Genomic DNA, 27,428 nt, shown 5'->3' with positions numbered 1-27,428 from the left:
CACTAATACCACATCAGGGTCACTAATACTACACCAGGGTCACTAATACACATCAGGGTCACTAATACCACATCAGGATCATTAATACCACATTAGGGTCACTAATACACATTAGGGTCACAAATACCACATCAGGGTCACTAATCCTACACCAGGGTCAGTAATACACATCAGGGTCACTAATACCACATCAGGGTCACTAATACTACACCAGGGTCACTAATACCACATCAGGGTCACTAATACACATCAGGGTCACTAATACCACACCAGGGTCACTAATACCACACCAGGGTCACTAATACTACACCAGGGTCACTAATACACATCAGGGTCACTAATACCACACCAGGGTCACTAATACCACATCAGGGTCACTAATACTACACCAAGGTCACTAATACAACATCAGTGTCACTAATACCACATCAGGATCACTAATACCACATAAGGGTCATTAATACCACATCAGGGTCACTAATACCACATCAGGGTCACTAATACTACACCAGGGTCACTAATACATATCAGGGTCACTAATACCACCCCAGGGTCAATAATTCCACATCAGGGTCACTAATACTACACCAGGGTCACTAATACCACATCAGTGTCACTAATACCACATCAGGATCATTAATACCACATCAGGGTCATTAATACCACATCAGGGTCACTAATATCACATCAGGGTCACTAATACTACACCAGGATCACTAATACACATCAGGGTCACTAATACCACACCAGGGTCAATAATACCACATCAGGGTCACTAATACTACACCAGGGTCACTAATACCACATCAGTGTCACTAATACCACATCAGGATCACTAATACTACACCAGGGTCACTAATACACATCGGGGTAACTAATACCACATCAGGGTCACTAATACTACACCAGGGTCACTAATACACATCAGGGTCACTAATACACATTAGGGTCACTAATACCACATGAGGGTCACTAATACTACACCAGGGTCACTAATACACACCAGGGTCACTAATACCACACCAGGGTCTCTAATACCACATCAGGGTCTCTAATACTACACCAGGGTCACTAATACCACACCAGGGTCACTAATACACATCAGGATCACTAATACCACATCAGGGTCACTAATACTACACCAGGGTCACTAATACACATCAGGGTCACTAATACCACATCAGGGTCATTAATACCACATCAGGGTCACCAATACGCATCAGGATCACTAATACCACATCAGGGTCACTAATACTACACCAGGGTCACTAATTCACATCAGGGTCACTAATACCACATCAGGATCTCTAATACCACATCAGGGTCTCTAATACTACACCAGGGTCACTAATACCACACCAGGGTCACTAATACACATCAGGATCACTAATACCACATCAGGGTCACTAATACTACACCAGGGTCACTAATACACATCAGGGTCACTAATACCACATCAGGGTCATTAATACCACATCAGGGTCACCAATACGCATCAGGATCACTAATACCACATCAGGGTCACTAATACTACACCAGGGTCACTAATTCACATCAGGGTCACTAATACCACATCAGGATCACTAATACCACATCAGGGTCACTAATACCACATCAGGGTCACAAATACCACACCAGGGTCACTAATACACATCAGGGTCACTAATACAGATCAGCATCACTAATACCACATCAGGGTCACTAATACACACCAGGGTCACTAATACCACACCAGGGTCACTAATACACATCAGGGTCACTAATACCACACCAGGGTCACTAATACACATCAGGGTCACTAATACAGATCAGCATCACTAATACCACATCAGGGTCACTAATACCACACCAGGGTCACTAATACACATCAGGGTCACTAATACCACACCAGGGTCACCAATACCACATCAGGGTCACTAATACTACACCAGGTTCACTAATACACATCAGGGTCACTAATACTACACCAGGGTCATTAATACCACATCAGGGTCAATAATACCACACCAGGGTCACTAATACCACATCAGGGTCACTAATACTACACCAGGGTCACTAATACCACATCAGGGTCACTACTACTACGCCAGGGTAATTAATACTACACCAGGGTCACTAATACACATCAGGGTCACTAATACCACACCAGGGTCACCAATACCACATCAGGGTCACTAATGCTACACCAGGGTCACTAATACACATCAGGGTCACTAATACCACCCCAGGGTCACTAATACCACATCCGGGTCACTAATGCTACACCAGGGTCACTAATACACATCAGGGTCACTAATACCACTTCAGGGTCACTAATACTATGCCAGGGTCATTAATACTACACCAGGGTCACTAATACACATCAGGGTCACTAATACCACACCAGGGTCATTAATACCACATCAGGGTCACTAATACACGTCAGGGTCACTAATACCACACCAGGGTCACTAATACTACAGCAGGGTCAGTAATACACATCAGGGTCACTAATACCACACCAGGGTCACTAATACTACACCAGGGTCACTAATACACATCAGGGTCACTAATGCACGTCAGGGTCACTAATACCACATCAGGGTCACTAATACACATCAGGGTCACTAATACCACACCAGGGTCACTAATACTACACCAGGGTCACTAATACCACACCAGGGTCACTAATACACGTCAGGGTCACTAATACCACATCAGGGTCACTAATACACGTCAGGGTCACTAATACCACACCAGGGTCACTAATACTACACCAGGGTCACTAATACACATCAGGGTCACTAATACCACACCAGGGTCACTAATACCACATCAGGGTCACTAATGCTACACCATGGTCACTAATACACATCAGGGTCACTAATACCACACCAGGGTCACTAATACCACATCAGGGTCACTCATACCACACCAGGGTCACTAATACTACACCAGGGTCAGTGGCAATTGCACTAAAACTGCAGACAAATGAACCAACACCATACCACTCTAAACCCTTCTTATTCATGTACCCATCCAGATGCCCTTTAAATGCTGCAATTGTACCAGCCTCCACCACTTCATATGTGTACAAACCTGTGTAAAAAAGTTGCCTCTCGGGTTCCCTTTTATTATTTCCCCTCTAATCTTAAACTGATGCCCTCTCGTCCTCGATTCCCCAACACTGGGAAAAAGACTGAATGCATTCACCCTATCCATACCTCTCATGATCTTATACACTTCTATAAGATCCCCCCTCAGTCTCCTATGCTCTAAAGAAAAAAGTCCTAATTTGTCCTACCTCTCCCTGTAACTTAGACTCTTGAGTCCTGGCAACATCTTTGTAAATGTCTTCTGCACTCTTTACAGTTTAATAACATCCTTCCTGAACCAAAACTGAACACAATACTTCAAGTGTGCCTCAAAAACATCTGTATAACTGGAATATAACTTCCCAACTTCTATACTCAGTGCCCTGACTGATGAAGGCCAGTGTGCCAAAAGCCTCCTTCACTGCCCTATCAACCTGTGACTCTACTTTCAGAGAACCATACACCCGATCTCCAAGGTCCCTCTGTTCCACTACACTCTTTAAGGCCTGATCGTTCACCATGAAACTCTTACCTTGATTTTATTTTCCAAATGCAAGACCTCACACCTATCTATACTAAACTCTATTTGCCATTTCTCAGCCTACTTCCCCAGCTGATCAAAGTCCTGCTGCAGTTTCTGCTAACCTTCCTTAATGTCATCAGCAAACTTACTAATCATGCCTTGTACATTCTCATTGATATAGATAACAAACAGCAATCAGCCCAGCACCAACCCCTGAGACACACCACTAGTCACAGGTCTCCAGTCCGACAAACATTCTTCCACTATTACCCTCTACTTCCTACCATCAAGCCAATTTTGTATCCAATTTGCTAGCTCCCCGTGGACTCCATGCGATCTAATCTACCAGAGCAGCCTACCATGTGGAAACTTATCAAAGGCCTTACTAAAATCCTTGCAGATTACATCTACGGCCCTGCCTTCATCAACCTTCCTGGTCACTTCATCAAAGAACTCTAACAAATTTGGGAGGCGTGATCTCCCACGCACAAAGCCATGCAGACTATTCCTAATCAAACCCTGTCCTTCCAAATATACGTATACCCTATTTGTCAGAATCTTCCCAAGTAATTTACCCACCACAGATGTTAGGCTTACTGTTAGATCCCAGGTTTTTCTTTGAGCCGTTCTTGAATAAGGGCCAAATATTCACTACCCTCTCGTCTTCTGGGACCTCACCTGTGGCTAACGATGATGCAAAAATATTAGCCAGGGCAAGCACAGCATCTGAGGAGCAGGAGAATCGACATTTCGGGCATAAGCCCTTCATCAGGAATGAGTCCTAATGAAAGGCTTATGCCCGACCTGTGTTGGAAAAGCACAGCAGGTCAAGCAGCATCTGAGGAGCAGGAGAATCGACATTTCGGGCATAAGCCCTTCATCAGGAATGAGTCCTAATGAAAGGCTTATGCCCGAAACGTCGATTCTCCTGCTCCTCAGATGCTGCCGGACCTGCTGTGCTGTTCCAGTACCACACTCTCGACTCTGATCTCCAGCATCTGCAGTCCTCACTTTCTCCTTAGATATATCTGGTCAGGACCACGAGATTTATCCACCTTCATACATTCTAATACATCGAATAACTCCTCTACTGTGATGTGGACTGTCCCAAGATATCACCACTAACTTCCCCAAGTTCCCTGGGTCTTCTTGTCTTTTTCCACTATAAACACAGAGGATAGATATTCATTGAGGACCTCACCCATCTTCTGCAGTTTCACACATACATGTCCACTTTGGTCCTTGAGGGGTCCTATTCTCTCTCGAGTTATTCTTTTTCCTTTAAGATATTTAAAGGACCTCTTTGGATTCACCCTAATCTTCTCGGCTAAGGCTACCCCATCTCTGTTTTTCACCTTCCTGCTTTCCTTCTTCAGTAAACTCCTGTACTCCCTGTATCCCTCCAGGTATTCCCTTGATCCCAGCTGCCTGTACCTGAGCCAGGCCTCCTTTTTTCTTGTCAAAGCCTCAATATCTGTTGTCATCCAGGGTTCCCTATTCCTGCCAACCTTGCCCTTCACCCTCACAGATAGACCTTGAACTTGAGCTATCTCACTTTTAAAGGCCTCCCACTTGCCGGAGGTCCCTTTGCCCGGAAATAAAATGTTCCCATCAACCCCTGCAAGCTCCTGTCTAAGTCCATCAAATTTCGCCTTGCCCCAGTTTAGAATATGAACCTGTGGACCAGTTTTGTCCCTCTCCATAACTATTTTAAAATTAATAGAACTATGGTCACTGGTCCCAAAGTGCTCCCCCACTGTCACCTCCCTCGCCTGTCCTGCCCTATTTCCCAAGAGTAGGTCGAGTTTTGGCCCTTCCTGAGTAGGACCCTCTATATACTGCTTGAAGAAACTTTCCTGAACACACTTAACAAATTCCACCCCACCTAAGCCCTCAACACTCTGGCAGTCCCAGTCTATGTTAGGAAAATTAAAATCCTCTCCGCAGACAACTCTATTCCTCCTGCAAGTTTCCCCAGTCTCCCCACATATTTGTTCCTCAAATTCCCTTTGCCTGTTTGGGGGTCTACAGTACAACCCCAATAACGTCACCATCCCCTTTTCATTTCTTAGCTTCACCCACAAAGCCTCACCGGATAATCACTCAGTTATTTCATCTCTGACTACTCCTGTGATACTCACCTTAATTAAAAATACAACTCCCCCTCCCCTCCACCTCTGTCCTGCCTAAAGCACTTGTACCCTGGCACATTAAGCTGCCAGTCCTGCCCCTCCCTTAGCCATGTTTCTGTAATGGCTATATCATCCCAGTCCCACGTCCCTATCCACACCCTGAGTTCATCAGCCCTCTTACATTGAAGTAAATGCAATATAATCCAACAGACATTCCTCGCTCCCTATCGTGTGCCAGCCTGACCTCTGATTACTCTATCTCCTCCCTGCCTCACACTTGCCTCCTTGCTGTTGAGGGTCCCACCCCACTTTTTTTTTTAAGATTACATTACAGTGTGGAAACAGGCCCTTCGGCCCAACAAGTCCACACCGACCAGCCGAAGCGCAACCCACCCATACCCCTACATTTACCCCTTACCTAACACTACGGGCAATTTAGCATGGCCAATGCACCTGATCTGCACATCTTTGGATTGTGGGAGGAAACCGGAGCACCCGGTGGAAACCCACGCAGACACGGGGAGAATGTGCAAACTCCACACAGACAGTCGCCTGAGGCGGGAATTGAACCCGGGTCTCAGGCGCTGTGGGGCAGCAGTGCTAACCACTGTGCCACCGTGCCGCCCACTTCTGGAGCAGAATCAGTGCACCCTTTTTGCACTCAATATTGGTTCCTTAACCCTAGCCTTAACTGGAGTTAGCACTGCTGCCGCACAGCACCAGGGACCTGGGTTTGATTCCAGCCTTGGGTGACTGTCTGTGAGGAATTTGCACATTCTCCCCATGTCTGCTTGGGTTTCCTCTGGGTGCTCCAGTTTCTTTCCACAATCCAAAGATGTGTAGGTTAGGTGAATTGGCAATGCTAAATTGCGCATAGAGTTAGGTGCATCATTCAGGGGGAATGGGTCTCTTTGGAGCGTCGGTGTGGACTAGTTGGGCTGAATGGCCTGTTTCCACACAGTAGAGAATCTAATCTAACCTCAATATAATTGAATCTCTAGAACATTAAATGGTTGAGGATAAAAGAAGACCACTTGTAATTTTAAACCACTGTGCTGACTTGGCGGACTCTCCATTAATAACCAGATTCTGGAATACTTTATTTTTTATTCTTTGGTCTCCACAACAAAAAAGGAATGACTGTCAAAAGTGTGTGCAGCAAATGCTACCAGCTTTTGAAGAGAACAGTTTTTAATCCCTTTGCTAGGCACTGGATAAAACACAAGCATTTCTAAGAGTGCTCTATATCTTACCACTACACTTTGTCTCGATAGAGCAGAGTATCATACAGGAAATGGCTTTCTGATTTAATTACCGTCGAACATGATTAAAAATTAATTAAGACGTGCTATTTCTTGCTGCTGCAGAGAATTTAACCTGAAGTCACAAGCAAGTTATTGTAATCTTGACTCTGCAAGTATAATTTACAGATATGGAGTGCAGGGTGCTTTTTTAACAGAGCAGAATCTCACCATAGCTTGCACACGTGATTCAAAAGCTGCTGATCATGTGCCTTGTTGACTCAGAAGTTGCCCTGTTGGCTGAAGAGTTATTAACGAGAGGGGAGAGGGACAAGATTTCCTTTCTACCTCCAGTGAGGAGTAACCAGCTTGATGCCTGATGTGGTATTGACTGCACCATCAAGGGAATCCATGGAGGGCTATAGATCTCGAACAAAGTGTTTCAGTGATGTGGAAAAATCTGACAAAAGTGGATTGAAGTGAAACATATGACAGGGAATTTTGTTATTGAGAATAACGGTTAGAGTGCACAGGGAGCAGAAAGAGATGTTTCAAAAATCACAATTAGCGCATTGAAACAACACGAAATCCCATAGACCCTGGAAGCCCGTTAAAAAGCTCATTTTAATCTGTAATTTAGTTAGATTTTAATCAGATCTGTATCTCAACTCTATTCATCTGGCTTTGTTTCATAATCTTTGATTGCCTGACATAATAAAAGTCTGACATCTCAGTTCAGGCAATGCATTAAAGGTGTGACATTAGAGTCTGTCTGTAGCCCAATCTTGAGTCAAACTCGTTCTATTTCCAAAGTAGGAATTTATAAAACGTTACATGGATTGACTGCCTGCAGATTGTGTGCTTATTGAGCAAAATAGAATGTATCTGCAAGTACAATTCTGCAGATGCTAATTCACCCCAGAGATTTATATGTGTATGTGTGTGCATGCGAGGGAGAGAGAGAGTGAGTGTGTGCATGAGAATGTGAGTGCGCGTGACAGAGTGTGTGTTTGCATATGTGTATGCTTGGTAAAGTGTGTGTGTGAGTGTCATGGAGTAAACGCCTGTGAGTGTGTGTGTATGAGACAGGGTCTGCGTGATTGTGTGAGTATGTAAGAGTGTGTATATAGTGTCGTGGGGTCACCTGTAATGTGACCTCTCTCATACATGTGCTCTCTCTCATTCACAACCCATTCTAAAATATGAAGATTTAACAGTAATCTAGGTTTGTTCAATATATCATTTCAATTGCATGGTTCTGTAATCTTTTGCTATAAACTCTGTGACTTATGATCCTCTTCCAAAGCTGCCTGACGAAGGAGCATTGCTCTGAAAGCTAGTGCTTCCAAATAAATCTGTTGGACTATAACCTGGTGTTGTATGATTTGTTTTACTTTTAAGGAGAGAGGGGAAAGCTTTAAAAAAGACATGAGGGGCAACATTTTTATACAGAGAGTGATTCGTGTGTGGAATGAACTTCCAGAGGGAATGATGGATGCGGGTACAGTTACAATGTTTAAAAGACTTTTGGCTAAGTACATGAATAAGAAAGAATTGGAGGGATACAGGTCAAGTGCAGGCAGATGGGACTAGTTTAGTTTGGGATTATGGTCGACATGGATTGGATGGACTGAAAAGTGTGTTGTCGTACTGTGTGACTCTATGACTGAATGAACAAATTCTTAGTGGCTCAATGGCCTCTTCCTGTTCCTGTGTTAATTGTAAGCTTACAACCGAGTGTTGTGCTCCAAAGAATACCAGGCTTTGGCCTCCATAGTCTCTGATGCTTGCTGGCCATTATTCCGGTTCATTTTCGAATAGGGTGGGCACCAGCACTGGTTTCTGTTACTGTGGTGGGTGTCGCCTCGCCTTAAGCACCTTGCCGTGTCTCCCACCATGACATTGTTGCAGAGCTTTGAATTGCAGATGCACTCATCCTCCCTTGTGGGGTGAAATCGCACCATGCCATACGTTATCTCATTGTGCAGTTTGACCTGAAAATGATGCAGGAGACCAAGTTATATTTGGTTTGCTCCTGCTCTTGATGGGCTCCAACACTGGAAATGAACAGTAAGTTCACCTACTCAGACATGTATTAATAAAGAATGGAAATGTTATCATCTGAGGGGCCATGTCCTCATTTATTTTTGGATTATTGGAAACAATTACGATAATTCTTTTTGACAATTATTGAATCACATCTCCTTCAAATGCACATCTTGCATCCAAACCCAGAGAAAGGTGAAATTTCATCGATTGTACCAATGCATAACGATGACAGTGAAAGTTGATATTGGCTTCAGTACTATTGAGGAGACACTTAGCCTGGATCTAAATAGCAAAGAGGACAAAGACAATCTGAACTCACAGCCCACAAAATCCAGAGCTGTTACCTTCCATTAGTTGTTGTTTGCTTAACACTTGGCTAGTATTTTGTTAAATTGAATGTGTGAGTCCTGTAATTTTGGCAGCCCTGAGTCCCTCAATTACAATAAGGAGCAAAACAATGTGTAACACATCACAAATCACAGCTAACAGGACACACCCAGACACAGCAGTAGCTAACTGAATGAATAGCATGTTGACCTGGCGGGGCGGCACGGTGGCACAGTGGTTAGCACTGCTGCCTCACAGCACCAGAGACCCGGGTTCAATTCCCGCCTCAGGCGACTGACTGTGTGGAGTTTGCACATTCTCCCCGTGTCTGCGTGGGTTTCCTCCGGATACTCCGGTTTCCTCCCACAGTCCAAAGATGTGCAGGTCAGGTGAATTGGCCATGCTAAATTGCCCGTAGTGTTAGGTGAAGAGGGGAATGGGTCTGGGTGGGTTGCGCTTCGGCGGGTCGGTGTGGACTTGTTGGGCCGAAGGGCCTGTTTCCACACTGTAATCTAATCTAATCTAATCTAATGTTACCCCAAGGTAAAAACAATGACTGCAGATGCTGGAAACCAGATTCCACCTCCAAAAACCAGGGTCCACCTCCAAAAAGACCCCACCACCAGGGATATATTTCCCTCCCCACCCCTTTCCGCCTTCCTCAAAGACTGTTCCCTCCGTGACTACCTGGTCAGGTCCACGCCCCCCCTACAACCCACCCTCCCATCCTGGCACCTTTCCCTGCCACTGCAGGAATTGCAAAACCTGCGCCCACACCTCCTCCCTCACCTCCATCCAAGGCCCTAAAGGAGCCTTCCACATCCATCAAAGTTTTACCTGCACATCCACTAATATCATTTATTGTATCCGTTGCTCCCGATGTGGTCTCCTCTACATTGGGGAGACTGGACGCCTCCTAGCAGAGCGCTTTAGGGAACATCTCCGAGACACCCACACCAATCAACCACACCGCCCCGTGGGCCAACATTTCAACTCTCCCTCCCACTCTGCTGAGGACATGGAGGTCCTAAGCCTCTTTCACCGCCGCTCCCTCACCACTAGACGCCTGGAGGAAGAACGCCTCATCTTCCGCCTCAGAACACTTCAACCCCAGGGCATCAATGTAGACTTCAACAGTTTCCTCATTTCCCCTTCCCCCACCTCACCCTAGTTCCAAACTTCCAGCTCAGTACTGTCCCCATGACTTGTCCTACCTGCCTATCTTCTTTTCCACCTATCCACTCCACCTTCCCCCCGCCCCGACCTATCACCTTCATCCCCTTCCCCACTCACCTATTGTACTCTGTGCTACTTTCTCCCCAACCCCATCCTCCTCTAGCTTATCTCTCCACCCTTCAGGCTCTCTGCCTTTATTCCTGATGAAGGGCTTTTCCCTGAAACGTCGATTTTACTGATCCTTGGATGCTGCCTGAACTGCTGTGCTCTTCCAGCACCACTAATCCACATGTTACCCCAACAAGAATGAACTTCCACACTGGAATCATGCTCTGTGTAAAAAAAAGTTGCCCCTCATGTCTTTTTTAAATCTTTCCCCTCTCACCATAAAATAAAAAATACACACAACTCCAGGTTATAGTCCAACAGGTTTATTTGGAAGCACGAGCTTTCGGATCAATGTTCCTTAATCAGGTAGCTTTGGAAAAGGATCTTAAGACAATTGTATTTGCAGATACATTCTATTTTGCTCAAAAAGCACACTATCTGCAGGCAGTCAATGAAGGCAGTCAATCCATGTAACACCCCCCCCCCCCCCCACAATTCTTCATATCTATCATTGCTCCTTCCATTCCCCTCTCACAGAAAAACTATTGCTCTCAGTGCCCCAGTTGACAACTGCCCTTCCCTCTTCAAAGTCTTTGTGTATCCTATTGCCTCACAAATCTGTGTCTCCATCCTTCCTACAATTCCATATAGGGCCTTGGTAAGGTCACACCTTGAGTATTGTGTGCAGCTTTAATCTCCTAGTCGGAGGAAAGACATTCCTGTTATTGAGGGAGACCAGCGAAGGTTCACCAGCCTGATTCCCGGGATGGCAGGACTGACATATGAAGAAAGACTGGATCGACTGGGCTTGTACTCACTGGAATTTAGAAGAATGAGGGGGATCTCATAAAATTCTGATGGAACTGGACAGGCTAGATGCAGGAAGAATGTTCCTGATGTTGGGTAAGTTCAGAACTGAGTGTCTCACTTTAAGAATAAGGTGTAAGCCGTTCAGGACCAAGAGGAGGAAGAATTTCTTTACTCAGAGAGTTGTGAACCTGTGGAGCTCCCTACCACAGAAAGCGGTTGGGACCAGTTTTTTTAGATAAAATCAGGAGGGAGCTGGACATGGCCCTTGAGGCTAAAGGGATCAAGGGGTATGGGGGGGAAAGTGGGAGGGGATACTGAGATTGCCTGATCAGCCATGATCATATTGGATGGTAGTGCAGTCTCGAAGGGCCGAATGGCTTATTCCTGCACCTATTCTCTACTTTTCTATTTTTGATGTATCGAATTTGGATTTTCAGGTGGCATTTGATAAGATTCCAATTTAACAGGTTTTTGCACAAAGTTGGAGGGTCATGGGATAAGGGTATCATAGTAGAATGGACATGATTGGCTGGCTGCAGAAAATTGAGTACGCATGATGGGTCTTGGCCTAATCAGCAGGAAGCAATGAGTGGGATCATGAGGGATCTGCAGTGGGCATTCAACTTTTTACAATTTATACAATGCCTAGGGATGACAAGTGGAAAATAACATTTGTACCAGGCAAGTACCACAATGACCATCTCCAACAAGAGAGAATCTAATCCATTCACATCTGATATACAATGGCTTTACTGGAACCCCATTGTCAATATCCTGGGAGTTACTGTTGTCCAGACAGTGAACTAGACTAGTTATACAAGTGCAGTGGCTACAAGAGCAGGTTAGAGGCAAGGAATCTTGCAGCAAATAACTCACCTCCTGATTCCCCAAAGCCCAGCTACCATCTACAAGGCACAGGTCAGGAGTGTGGTGGAACACTCCCCATTTGCCTGGATGGGTACAGCTCCAACAACACTCAAGAAGTTTGACACCATTCAGGACAAAGCAGCCTGCTTGATTGGCACCACCTCCATGAACACTCACTCCTTCCACTGCCGACATGCAGTAGCAGCAGCATGTACCATCTACAAATTCCACTACAGAAATACACCAAGGTTCCTTAAATAGCATCTTACAAACCCTTGGCCACTTCCATCTGGAAGGACAAAGGCCCCAAATACATGGGAACACAACCACCTGCAAGTTCCCCTCCAAGTCACTTGCCATCCTGAATTGGGAATACATTGCTGTCCCTTCAGGGTCGCTGGGTCAAAATCATGGAACTCACTCTCTTAATGGCATTGTGGATCAATCCACAGAAAGCAGACTTCGGCAGTTCAAGAAGGAAGCTGAGCTGTTAGGTGCATTAGTCAGAGGGAAATGGGTCTGGGTGGGTTGCTCTTCGGAGGGTCGGTGTGGACTGGTTGGGCCGAAGGGCCTGTTTCCACACTATAGGGAATCTAATCTAATCTAAAAAGATCCTCAAGGACAAGGAGGGACGGGCAATAAATGTTGGGCCAGCTATTCCACGGATGAATTACAAAATCTTATGTGATAGGTTCAAAGGTACGTGAACTAAATTTGCAGATGACACAAAGGTAAGGAGGAAAGTATGTGGTGAATTTGACCTAATAAGGATGCAGACTGGTATGGCAGGTTATGTGCACAGTCAAAAATCTGGCACTTGGAATGCAATTGGGAAAATATGAAGGCATTCAGTTTGACAGGAAGCATAAAATACTATTGAGATGCAGAACATTGCAGAAGGACCTTGGTGCTCTAGTATTGAGTCATCAAAGGTTACTATACAAGTACTGCAAGTAATTAAGAAGGCTAATGGAATGCTGTCCTTTACAATGAGAAGAATTGAACATGAAAGTAAATTCATTATGCTTCTGTTATACGGGGCTTTGCTTAGACCACATCTCGAATACTGTGGGCAGTTCTGATCTCCTTACTTAAGAAAGGAGATAAATACATTGGAAATGGGTCTGAAATAGTTTATTGGATTAATCTGTGGAATGAACTGGCTGTCTGATGAGGAATGATGGACAGGCTGGATTTGTTTTCACTCGGGTTTAGAAGAGCAAGGGGTGATTTGATTGAAGTTTATAAGATCCTGAATGACCTCGAAAGAGTGGACATGGAACAAATTTCTCCTCTTCTGGGTCAGTGTAAAACCAGGGGAAACTGGTTTAAAATCAGAGGTCGTCCTTTTACTGAGGCAATGAAGGGAAATCTACTCTCTCTGAGGAGCTGCCTACCTCAGAAGGCTGTGGGAATGGGATCATGGGAGGCAGATAAATTCTTGGTAGGTAGGGGAATCAAAAATTAAGATGGCAATGTGGAATTTGGGAAACAATGATCTTATTGAATGGTGAAGCAGACCTGAAGTGTCAAATGGCCTGGTTCAGTTCCTGATTTTTGTGTTCGTATGTTTAAGCCAGGATGAAAACAGGCAAGCATTTAAATCCTACAGAGATGATCGATAGAGGTGTTAGCACGATTCTGATACATCAAATGTAGGTGCTAGAGAGACGTTGGATGAAAATTCAGATGATTCATTGTATACCTTACAGCAGGTTAAGTTTAAAGGAGAACAACAGCTTGTAACAATTGTGATGAAGACAGTGGGACGAGAGAATCGAATGAATATGAAGTGCTGGTCAGACAGTGTTCTTTCCCCTTTAGGTCGTCCTGCACAACACGTGTTTCCTCAACATGAGTTCGTTGTAACATGATTGATGAACTGGGGTCTCTGTTTTTACAGTGCAAACTTTTAAAATGTGTGTTGGCTGTAACGCGATTACATCACCAACACTTTAAGCCAACTTTTATAGGTGCGCCATCGAGAGCATCCTGTCTGGGTGTATCGCTACCTGGTGTGGCAACTGTACCATTCAGGATCGGAGACGGTTACAGAGAGTGGTGAACTCGGCCCAGGCAATCACAAAGGCCAACCTCCCATCTAGAGCATCCATCTACCAGGCCCGCTGTCAAGGAATTGGCCATGTTAAATTGCCCATGGTGTTCAGGGATGTATAGATTAGGTGCATTAGTGAGGGGTAAATGTAGGATAATAGAGGAGGGGAATGGGTCTGGGTGGGTTACTCTTTGGAGGGTCAGTGTGAACTTGTTGGGCCAAAGGGCCTATGTCCACATGGTAGGGATTCTTAACAAAAAAACCCTCTGTTAATTTGTGAGCGATTTAATTTAAAAATAATCAACAGCAAAGCTTTAGCCATAACCAAGATATTACAAAACACTGCAGAAAGCTACTTAAATAAAGGTGATAAATTTACTGACCAGGTACATCCATGCAGATAAGCACAAGACAGCCTTGTAAAGCTAACTTTCAGTCAGATCTTTGCAGTCCTGCAGCTTGGAGTGTTGGTAATCTGGAATAAAGAATTGAAGTTGAAAGGTCAAATATGGCCTGTGCGATGGCTTCTGTAGTTGAACAGTTGGAGTTTGCCTTTGTCGATGGACACAACAGGAGCAGTAGATTTGGGGAGCGAGTGAAGGTCACTTTCCTCCTTATGTCTGAACCATCAACTCTCCTGTTCCTCGGATGCTGCCTGACCGGCTGTGTTTTTCCAACACCACACTTTTTGACTCCTTACCGGGGTTTGCCAGCACAACACTTTCAAACTGCCTGGGTTCCTTTTCAACAGAAAGTCGAGGATTTCAGGACACCTTCTTCTGGAACTCCTGATGTCAGAGAGAAAAGCCAACTCTCAGGTATGGCTGTCAATTAGTTCAGCTCAGAGTGGTGGCTGAAATGGTCTTTACAGTTTTGCAGCAAATGGTTGCTCCTAGTCAGACATTTGTACAGTTTGATACAGTTTTAAGCAGTTCACAACTCAAAATGGTGGGTATCCCAATCCTTTGAATAATGTTTCCATTTAAGATAGTGGTTATTAACAGAAGTCTGGAGTACAGTCCCATCCATCAGCATTCAGTCAAGATAATTAATGTTTAGCTGTCTTAGCCATTAACCCAACTGGCTCCCATTCTTCCAGGTTTGGTAAGAAAGGAAAAAGCCATTCACATCTTGAGAGAAACATTATCAATGAGTTTATGTTTATCCTTAGAAATGTGCATTGAATTTCAATATGTCTTATGATCCTTCTGGAGATAAGTACAGTCCAGTACCAATCACAGTTGAATCCACAAATGAAATCAAATACTTTTGGGAATCATGTTTCAAGGCTCCTTTGCACCCATTCTCTTTAAAAAGAGATTACAGTTTATTACAAAACCTATAATGTTACATATTCAAGGCACCAAGACTCCCCAACTTGTAGAAGTAGTTTATCCTGATCTACTCCATTTGTTTCCCTAAGTTTCTTGAAAACTCCATCAAACTGTCCCTTAACGTGTAAATTCAAGAGAATACAATCAAAGTTTGCCTTGTAATTTAGTTTTGAGTCCAGGTATCGTTCTGGTAAACTTATTCTGGTAATCTCCAAAGCCAATATACACTTCCTAAGATATGGGCCCTTGAACCAAGCACAGTAACTCCAGGTCTAGCCCAGCCAGGGAATGTTGTACAGCTAGTGGCTTTGAACCCTTTGCATTTTCTCCTCATCTTTTTATTTGAACATTTCCTGAGGTGCAAACTGGGACCTTGGTCAATGATTGGACCTAGAGTCTGTCTCCTGAATTACTAAGATTTAAAGAGAGAGCACAGAGGAAAGACTGAAACAGAGATTGAAATTGAATTGTGAGATACAGAGTGAGAGGGTAAAACTGAATTGAGAGACAAAAATGTAATTTACTACCGGCCGGAGTTAGAATCCACGGTCCATTGCTCCAACAACAGACGAGAAAATCGACAGCTTCCAGGTCTATTCAGTCCACTTGATTGGCACTACATCCACAAACCTTCACTCCCTTCACCACCAAAGCTCAGTAGAAACAATATCTAGAAGATGCAGTGCAGAAATTCACCAAGGCTGTTTAAACAGTGCTTTCCAAACCCATGACATCTACCACCTAAAAGCACGTCACCTGCAAGTTCCCCTGCCAGTCCCTCACCATCCTCACTTGGAAATATATCCCCGTTCCTTCACTGTCTCTGGGTCAAACTCCAGGCATACCCCCTCTCAGATGGTTTAGCAGATCTGCCTACATCATATGGACTGCAAAGGTTCTAGATAACTGAACCATCATCACCTACTCAAGAGCAATTACAAACAGGCAATAAATTCTGGCCCATGTGTTAATCTTCTGTCGTGCCTTGAGTCACCCACCATTCATGGCACTTTGTCTTCTTCGAGTGGGGTGACTCCCTTGCCCCCTGAACTCTTGGGTCACCCTCTCCTCTTGCTACACCTACAGATAGCTCCAGTGATAGAAGGACCTTATTGAAACATCCCACAGCTCATACAGAATTATTCCTGAACAGCAGAGTGCATCGGTGATGGCTCTTTGACAGGTTTGACCTCACAGAATGGCAGAGTAAGCTTGAGGAACTGACTGGTACATTCCAGGACCCGATGCTTGTGTCATTCTGACTGACATTTCACCACTTGCTGCTTATGCTCTTTGTGTTAATTTTGGCGTTACAAGTACGTCAAGCTAAATAATTAGTCTGGAATTAGTTGGCAGGTGATCTTGGCATTGTGTAGTTGATATCCATGGGCAGCTGAATGACTCTGTCTAAACAGTACATGAAATGCCAGGAGCAAACATATTCACCTGTCAATGGGTTTTTAAGCCAACTACTGCCCATATTATTTCTGTACTCCCCAGTCATTTAGGGAGAGAGGGTGTGATGACAACCTACATAGTTAAAGGGAGATCACCAATGGGAAAGCGGACAGGTTCTGGCTTTGAGGGTCGAAGACCAGGAGGTGACAGGTTGGTAGTTTAGATACACAAAGGCTGTATCTCGCTTGAAAAACGTGCCCCTGAATCAGACGCTGTGATGACCCGTAAGGAGATAGTCCTCTGTGGTGGAGGGACCCTGAAAGGATTACCAAGTCGGTCCAGTTGGAGGAAATGGAGGAGGTGTACAGGAGCATGTGACTGGGGCAGCATGGTGGCTCAGTGGTTAGCACTGCTGCCTCACAGCATCAGGGACCCAGGTTCAATTCCAGCCTCAGGCGACTGTCTGTGCAGAGCTTGCACATTCTCCCCGTGTCTGCATGGGTTTCCTCCGGGTGCTCCAGTTTCCTCCCACAGTCCAGGTTAGGTGAATTGGCTGTGCTAAATTGCCCATATTGTTCTGGGATGTGTTCGCTAGGTGCATTAGTGAGGGGTAAATATAGGATAACAGGGAATGGGTCTGGGTGGGTTACTCTTCAGAGGGTCAGTGTGGACTTGTTGGAGCGAAGGGCCTGTTTCCACACTGTAGGAGCAGTGTGTCATCACAATCCTGGCTGAAAGCTGAGAGCGGTTTGATGTCCTGACCAAGGACTGAAAGGTGGGTATCGTCGCATATTCAACCGTATTTGAAATGTCCCTCGATCAACTTTCCCAAACCTATTTCAGCATATTACCGTTCACTCCAGCCCTCCCTTTTGTGTCTGTGCACTTCCTCACATTCCCTGTCTGATCGCCATTTCCACCTTATCCTCACACAGCGTCAGACCTTTGCCCCTAAAGTTACACACAATTAAGGTTGTCCATCCGTCAGCTCCATTATTCTCCTGCATAGGTTTCTTCTTATTGTGGGAGGAGAAGGAACGTGTTACCAGAGATAGGCAGAGAGTCTTTCTACCAGCAGAGTAAGGGAGCCAGTGGAGTCTTGTCTTCTTTTTGTGTCAGCTATGATGTGCAGGTGCCAGGGTCAGACTGGGTTGGACAATGTCAAAAATCACATGACACCAGGTTACAGTCCAATGGGTTTATTTGAAAGCACTAGCTTTCAGAGCGCTGCTCCTTCATCAGCTATCAGTGAGAGAGGAAGACTTTAGACACAGAATTTATAAGGAAAAGATCAACTCATGCAAATGAATTGAACACACCTTAGGTTTGCATGAGTTGTATGACCCTTTGATCTTTTCCCTATAAATTCTGTGTCTAAAGTCTTCCTCTCTCACTGATAGCTGATGAAGGAGCAGCGCTCTGAAAGCTAGTGCTTTCAAATAAACCCATTGGACTGTAACCTGGTGTCGTGTGATTTTTGACTTGAATGTCAGAGATAGAGAGAGTAGAGCCTCCAGGTCTGTACCAATATTAAATCTCAGACAGATATAGTACTTACCTCACTCACTCACAGAATTATACAGCACAGAAACAGACCCTTCGCTCCAACCAGTCCATGCTGACCGTAATCCCAAACTAAACTAGTCCAACCTGCCTGCACCTGGCCCATATCCCTCCAAACCTTTCATATTCATGAACTTATCCAAGTGTCTTTTAAATATTGCAACTGTATCTGCATCCACCAGTTCCTCTGGAAGTTCATTCCACACACGAACCACTCACTGCATAAAAAAACCTCATAACTTTTTGAAATCTTTCTCCTCTCACCTTAAAAGACACCTGCCATTCACCCTATCTATACCCCTCGTCACTTTATAAATCTCTATAAGGTCACATCTCAACTTCCTACACTCCAGAGGCAAGTTCCAGCCTTTCAAGGCACTCCTTATGACTCAAATCCTCCATTCCTGCCAACACCCTACTAAATCTCTTCTGAACCCTCTCTAGTTGAATAATATCCTTCCTATAACAGGGTGACCAGAACTGCACACAGTACTCCAGAAGAGGCCTTACCAATGTCCTGTACAACCTCAGCATCACATCCCACCTCCTACACTCAAAGGTCTGAGCAATGAAGGCATGCATGCTAAATGCTGCCTTAAACACCTTATCGAAATGTGTTCAGAGTCAAAGGGTATGGTGCTGGAAAAGCACAGCAGGTCAGGTAGCATCCGAGGAGCAGGAGAAGCGACGTTTCAGGCATAAGCCCTACATTCCTGATGAGCCTCATTCCTGATGAAGGGTTTATCCTTGAAACGTTGATTTTCCTGCTCCTCAGATGCTGCCTGACCTGCTGTGCTTTTCCAGCACCACACTCTTCAACTCTTATCGATATGTGATACAGATTTAAAAGAATTATGCTGCTGAACCTACGTCTCTGTTCTACAACACTGCCCAAGACCCTATGTCTAATTGTGTAAGACATGTCTTTGTTTGTTTTTCCAATATGTGATACCTTACATTTATCAAAATTAAACTCCATCTGCCACTCTTCAGCCCATTAACCTAATTGACTCATTGATGTCAGCAGCAAGTGAAATACGGGCATGAAATGCCAAAAATCAGCCTGGACTGTGGATCAGCCAGCCTGCCTTCAGCACTGTGCTCTCCAACTCATTACCAGCCAAGAATGGCGGCTGGATCATGACAGGGATGAAGATGAAACTGTACGTGGAACAGGGGACGTAGTACTGTACATGTCCCCCTTCCACACTCGCAGTCAGTACCTAATAGGCAGCCTCATCCTGACCGTGACATCTGTTCCTGTCGTGTAAAATGTTTGCTCTCATGTTACCTGAGTTCATTTCACCATTCACTTCAGATCAGTGTCCTCCAATGGGAACAGTCTTACCAGCTCAACAGTCTGACCACAGCTCAACAGGATGGAGAGGGATTTTGCAGATTGTGGGAAAATCCCCCCCAACACGCCATAAGACCTGTGCGCATGATTCCTGTGCTGGGGAACCAATCAGCAAGGTTTTTACGGATCGCCTGAAACAGAAGAAAGTATCCTTACCATCATGGATCATGGATTATGGCTACACATTCTCCAGCCCCTGAGAACCTTATCCATCAAAACATGAAGGAATTAACCACATAGTTCACCCGGTGTGGTCTGCCCATTGAGATCCAGTCGGGCCATGGCTCAAAGTTATTGTCTGAAATAGCTCTAGAAGTCATGGCTAACCTGGGCAGGACCTAATGGAAGTTTTTGTTGTATCACCCACCAGGCCACAATGGTACCACCAGACTCTAAAAACAATGGATCAGGCCATTCTGCTATGAGTACCCCCATGACTGTAGCAAAGAACTAAATTTTCTGTTTTTTTGGCACCCTGATTCCCTAATGAGACTAATGGGTTGACCCCAATTGTATTAAATTATAAGCACCAATTGCATGGGCCTCTGAAAGTACGCTGAAAGTGTTTATTGTGTACAGTTCTGGTCACCGCATTACGGGAAGGATGTGGAAGCTTTGGAAGGGGTTCAGAGGAGATTTACTAGGATGTTGCCAGTTATGGAGGGAAGGTCTTATGAGGAAAGGCTGAGGGACCTGAGGCTGTTTTCGTTAGAGAGAAGGTGGAGAGATGACCTAATTGAGACATATAAGATAATCAAAGGGTTAGATAGGGTGGATAGCGAGAGCCTTTTTCCTCAGACGGTGATGGCTAGCACGAGGGGACATAGCTTTAAATTGAGGGGTGATAGATAAAGGACAGATATCAGAGGTAGTTTCTTTACTCAGAGAGTAGTGAGGGCATGGAATGCCCTGTCTGCAACAGTAGTAGACTTGCCAACTTTCAAGGCATTTAAATGGTCATTGGATAGACATATGGATGAAAATAGAATAGTGTAGGTTAAATGGGCTTCAGATTGGTTCCACTGGTCAGCGAAACATTGATGGCTGAAGGGTCTGTACTGTGCTGTAATGTTCTTTGTTCTACGTAGTCAAGGAGAGATTTATAATAGAGTAGGAGGAAGTCCCCACATTACAATACATAGCAGAGGTCCAAGACTGACACTCATGAAGTGCTCAGAGACATGTAGAAATCACCCAAACAGTGGTGAAGCACAATGTGGCTAAACATAGCAGGGCCCCAAACTTACAGCCAAGACTTTACATATTAATGCTCCTATAAATATCAAGTTAATGTTAAACAGCAGTTCAGTGTGCTACATAAAGTAGCAAAGAGTCATGGGGAAGTTAATTGATACCCCTGATTGATATCCCAGATCGGGGAAAAACGCAAAAGTTGTGTCATGTCACACAATAAAGCAATACCTCCACCCTGAAGGGGAGCAATCTGCCCTATTTCCACTAACCCAAAGGATGAGGGTAGCAGCAGGGATACATTGGAGTATGACATGGATGCGGGTGCACATTGAACTCTCTTGTCCACAGGTTATTCCATTGGAGTTTGTTCCTTCAACCATACGTCTTAAAAAAACATCCACATTACTGGGAAACCAAATGTTCTTGCAGACCTCTGTCCGGAACCTGCAGAGATTCTGTTAGAATCGAAAAGGCAACATTGACTGAGGCTCAGAGAATGAAGGCAGCTGTGAGTGCGTCTGTTGTTCTATATTCAATTCCTTTCACGCTTTGTACTGAATTGAAAACAAACCTCGAGTCATACATCCAGTGGGGGAAGGGCTTCAATGTCAGATCATAATCTTGAAATACTTCATATGCTTTTAACCTTTAAGTCCAAAGTGTGATTTGTTTTAAAAAAAGAGTTTCTACTGAGACAAAATTACTGCAGGCATAAATCCAGTGAATGGCTTGGAAAATACTTATTGGGACTGATGGAATGTAATACCTGAAGGTGTCAAAGAAACACTCAACAGACAGGAGTGACTTGAGATAACAAGGGGTCTGATCATACTATCCACCCCACTTGCCAGGGAGGTACCTTTTTGAGGGGTTCCCTTTCCAGAAAGTTACAGAAAAAGTAGGGGTTAAACAAAAGGTTCAACATAAGCTGCATGCTATTACTAGGCTGCTGTGCATTAGCATATGCTAGAGACCAAAAAATGACACTGCAGATGCGGGAATCCAAAGTAAACAAATAGGATACTGGAAAAGCACAGCAAGCCAGGCACCATCAGGAGATGCGGAAGACAATGTTTCAGGTATAACCCTTCTTCAGGACTCATTAGAATATGTCTAGTATGTTGTGAGCTTCACAGCTTGAGAAGAGCCAATATGCACCCCTGCACTGCAAGTAAAGAAAGGAATTTAATCCTTTACTCCGAGTTTTAAAAAAATGAATCAGGAGAAAGGAACTTCAATTAGCCTACAAAACCATAGCTCAACTGCTAATATCATCAGGGTTTGGTTCCACCCTCAGGTGACTGTCTGTGTGGAGTTTGCACATTCGCCCCATGACTGCATGGGTTTCATTCGGTTGCTCCAGTTTTTTTCCCTCAGTCCAATGATTTGCAGGTTAGATTGGCCATGGGAAATGCAGGATTACAGGGCATAAGGCATCAATGGGATGCTCATTGGAGGATCAGTGCAGAGTTGATGGGCTAAATGGCCTGTTTCCGTGCTGTAGGAATTCTCTGATTCGATACTACCCGCACAACCCAAAACAGTCTCAACATTATCAGATCTACTCATCATGAATGATTCAGAGACTTTTCCACATAATCGTGATTTTCACTTTTTATCATTTTGGACTCACCTGTTGTTTCTAATCTGTATGTGTGTGTCTAATTCTCATTTCTTCTCATGTGTAGTAGTTAATAAACCCTCGTGTTTCGTTAATTAACATCTGGAGACTATGCTGCTTGAAGTGACAGGATTGCTTGAGCACAAATAACCAGCATTTTGTAATTAACTCCAGTCATTGCATCTTGCGGAAGAATTCACCACCTTCTCAAGAGCCACTGGTGTAGTTTGGATCAAAAGCTCTGTTCATTGTAGTTCATAGACATGCTTTTCAAATAAACTCTGTGGTCTATTTTTTTTTCTCTTTTTTTTTAAACCCTTTTATATTTTGTTTTCCTTTTCCCCCCACACTACTGCCTAACCGGGGTAGTGCTTATATTTTCCTCAGCACCCATGTTGCGAGTTAGACTCTGTGGACTATTTGTTGCGGAGTACTATTTAATTATTCTCTGCTTCGTAAACAGACTGTTTGACTTGCAGATAGCTTTAATCAGCCTGTTCAGATATGGAATGATGCATCTCAGGAGCAGGTGGGATTTGAACCTGATTCTGACAATACCGTTTCACCACAGAAACTATTTGTCTGGCTCCTGTTTAAAACTCCACTCCAACTGTAACGCAGTGTGATGTGTCAGTGTAAGGTCACTACACTACCAGAAGGATGTGGAAACTTTGGAGAGGGTCCAGCATGTTGCCTGAGGTGGGGGAGTTTTACCTCAGAGGAAAGTTTGGATAGACTGGGTTTGTTCTTGCTGAAACGCAGGAGGTTGAGGGGTGACCTGATGGAAGTTTATAAGATTGCGAACGACATGGAAAGAGTGGAAAGCATAAGGCTTTTTCCCATGGGGGGGTGGAGTCAATTTCTTGGGGACGTGGGTTCAAGGTGCGGGGAGAGAAGTTTAACAGAGATGAGCGAGGCAGGTTTTTCAGCATTGGGTGGTGAGTGCCTGGAACACGCTGCCAGAGGAGGTGGGGGAAGCAGACACAATAACAGCATTCAAGAAGCACCTGGACAAATACATGAATAGGAAGTTAACAATCACGCAACACCAGGTTATAGTCCAATAGGTTTAATTGGAAGCACACTAGCATTCGGACCGACGCTCCTTCATCAGGTGATTGTCAATCACCTGATGATGAAGGAGCGTCGCTCTGAAAGCTAGTGTGCTTCCAATTAAACCTGTTGGACTATAACCTGGTGTTGTGTGATTTTTAACTTTGTACACCCCAGTCTAACAGCGCCATCTCCAAATCATGAATAGGAAGGGAATAGAGGGATATGGATCCTGTAAGTGAAGACAATTTTAGTATGGAAGGGCAAAATGTGCTGGCACAGGCTTGGAGGGCCGAAGGGCCTGTACCTGTGCTGTATTGTTCTTTGTTCTTTCTATTTGGAGCATGACAGAAATTCTAAAAGTAGTTAATGAATCTGTATTTGCCTCAGTTAACATTTAATGAGGTAATTTATTACAAAACATAGGCCGGTGTCAAAGGTCACTCAATTATCATATTTATTGCAGAACGTTGAAAAGCTGCAGGGGCTATGAATTCTCCACTTTCTATATCTGCAATTATTGAGAATTTATGACCACAACTTTGGACCCTATAGTGGAGCTTCACGTTTGAAGAAAATACATCATTCTCTTAAATAATTTGAAAAAGAAATTTCTGTGAGTGCTTAATGAGCTATCTAAGTTTAAATGGGATACCAGAGTTAACTGGCTATCATCTGCCTCGCTTTATAGGGTTAATGAGATATTGGCGCAAAACCAGGATCTGATGCCAACTCCTCCCTTCTGTGTGATTAATACCAGATACTGCTCATCAGAGAAATACAAGCTGTGTTCACTGACAGCTGATCAGTAGGTTTATCCATATAAATGTATCTCACAAAATTAGCATCTTTTGAGTTTGTTATGAACACAGCTATTATTAGAATAAACATTGTAAAACAGACATATAGTTGCAAACAACTTATTGCTCAACATAAACGATTACATGGAACCAAGCTGCACGTATTCCTTAAGATATTTGCCACCTACACCCGGCACCACTCTGATGTGAAAGAAGCCTACTCCCAGATTATTGACAACAGCCAGAATGCTGATTGCCTCTACTTTCATCTATATTCCATCTACATTTGTTCTTTCATTACTAAACCACTGAGGCTGAGTTATATCTTTATTTGTTGGTGGGATATTGGCATCACTGGCTAGGCCAGCATTTATTGCCCATCTCGAGTTGCCCTGGAGAAGGTAGTGTTGAATTGTCTTCTATAGCTGCTGCAGTCCTTGGTTTACCCGTACTGCCATTAGGAAGGGAATTCCAAAGTTTTTGACTGAATGGCAATGAAGGAACAGCAGTATAGTTCCAAATCAGGAATAGTGTGTGACTTCGAGGGGAACTTGCACATGGTAGTGTTCCTATGCTTGTGGTGACCTTGTACTACAACATGGTGGAGGTCGTGGGTTTGGAAAGGACTGTAAACGGTGTCTCAGTGAGTTACTGCAGGATTTTTATCTTTCATAGCGTAATTTGAATGTAGTGACAGCTCTGCCTAATTATAAGAAAAACTACTTTTGGCTCCTGAGGGGAAGAAAAACTAACCACCTGCACCAGTCCATGAATGTACAAGCACTCTGCTTTGAAATTGAAATGAACACCTTCTGTCCCTTACCCTTCAGACAGCACTGCAATGTTTGGAAGGCTGTGGCCATTATGAATGCTTGACTGAGGTTCAAGTGCAAGTGGCTTTCAGTACAGTATGTGATCCTTTCATCTGAGAATAACGGTGCCTTTCTTGTGGTTTCTGATTTGTTGATGTGAGTTTATTGAGATCACCAGAATTGTTACAATTATTAGGGATTACAAGGCATTATGGATGGCCAGGGTGGCACGGTGGCTCAGTGGTTAGCACTGCTGCCTCACAGCGCCAGGGACCTGGGTTCGATTCCAGCCTCAGGTGACTGTCTGGATGGAGTTGGCACATTCTCACTGTACCTGTGTGGGTTTCCTCCCACAATCCAAAGATGTGCAGATTAGGTGAATTGGCGATGCTAAATTACCCATAGTGTTCAGGGATGTGTAGGTTAGGTGCATTAGTCAAGTATAGGGTAGGGGAATGGGTCTGGTTGGGTTACTCTTCAGAGGGTTGGTGTGGACTTGTTGGGCCGAAGGGCCTGTTTCTACACAATGTCGGAATTCTAATTCTAAAGCAATCTTTCTTCAGCATATTTGATTTTATCAGATGGTGACAGCTTTTCGATCTCCAGCGAATGTAAGATATTTCTACTTGTTGCTCAGAATCCGAGGACTGTACTTTCTGGGTAGTGAGGAAGTGGCTGCGGAGTATACAAGGAGATGGAGGATGGGCATGGAGTGGCAGGGGGTAGGTCATGGAGACCTTTAAACAATGCTGGCAGCCGTCTGGCTGAAAAGTGAGGGGAGATTTCAGGAGAACCCCTCCACACCTGAGCTCCTCCCACACTGGTTACCCACACACTAACGACACCACAAATCTAAAGCTTTAAGGTCAAGATAACCCCCCCCCCCCACCAGCATAATCAGGAGAGCAGCTAGTGGGCCCTGAGGTTGCTTAATCCACAAAACACGCTCACAAGAGGAAAATCGATGTTCTATATAATTCCTGTCAGGCAAATGGTGCCTGTGTAGTGCTGATAAAATTGTACAGAATTTTGTAGTTTGGTAAACAATTCACTCCACATAACCCATGGTCATCTGGGATTTTATTATTAAGGAGTGACAATTACTGTAAAAGAGGCAAAGGTGCATTGACGCTTCAATTAAGTAATTCAGGAATTATATTTCAATACATTAAAACAATGAGCATAAATCTGCTGCCAAAATTTAAAAATCTGCTGCCAAAGTGTAATCCACTTCCCATTAGAAGTGTGTAAACCGTTCAAAGTGTTGTGGCTAGGTCTAGATACCCCAGACGGGGTGTTCCCTGAAAACCTCTGCAGATTGAAATGAGGGTGGTAAGTCCACACTGTGTGGGAAATAGCCACTCATTGTGATTGCCACCAAAGTGGTCAATGTATGGTCAGAGAGCAGGCTTAATGCCCAGTTGTTGTTGGTAGGCCAGATCTCAAAGTTGGAAGCTTTACAGTGAGAAAACCTAGAAAAATTCCAATAATACTTGCAAACGAACGTACTGGAGCTCCAATTTGATGTTTACAAGTATACCTCAGATTTATAAGGTAACTCTTTGGGGACATCAATCTGAAGCCTAGTTGATTTGAAAGCAGCAGCAGAATATCAAAGTAAGAGGTTGAGAGGGAGGAGGAAGCCCAAAATGGAGGCATCTTCTCTCCAATGTTTTCATTAACTCTAACTCCAAAGTGGCGTTTCCAGTTAAGGCACCACTGTGAGGGGTGAGGGAGGGTAGCAGCCTCTAGCCACTGACAAATCCAGGCTGGCAAAGAAAGACTCTCAGTCTGCCTTGAGCATTGATACTCGCTGGTGTGCAGCTGGATATTTGCAGCTCAACCTGTCCCTAATCCCTCCGGGAACCTGGAGCCAACAGGAAATTCCCAGTTGGCCTCTGTTAACAGGCTTTAGGCCTGTAACTGGATTAAT

The sequence above is a fragment of the Chiloscyllium plagiosum genome, unplaced genomic scaffold (assembly GCF_037043375.1).
Source record: "Chiloscyllium plagiosum isolate Xiang-an unplaced genomic scaffold, Cpla_swu_hap1 HiC_scaffold_10, whole genome shotgun sequence".
Lineage (NCBI taxonomy): Eukaryota > Metazoa > Chordata > Chondrichthyes > Orectolobiformes > Hemiscylliidae > Chiloscyllium > Chiloscyllium plagiosum.
The sequence above is the reverse complement of the archived record's forward strand: the minus strand, read 5'-3'. Positions refer to the sequence as shown.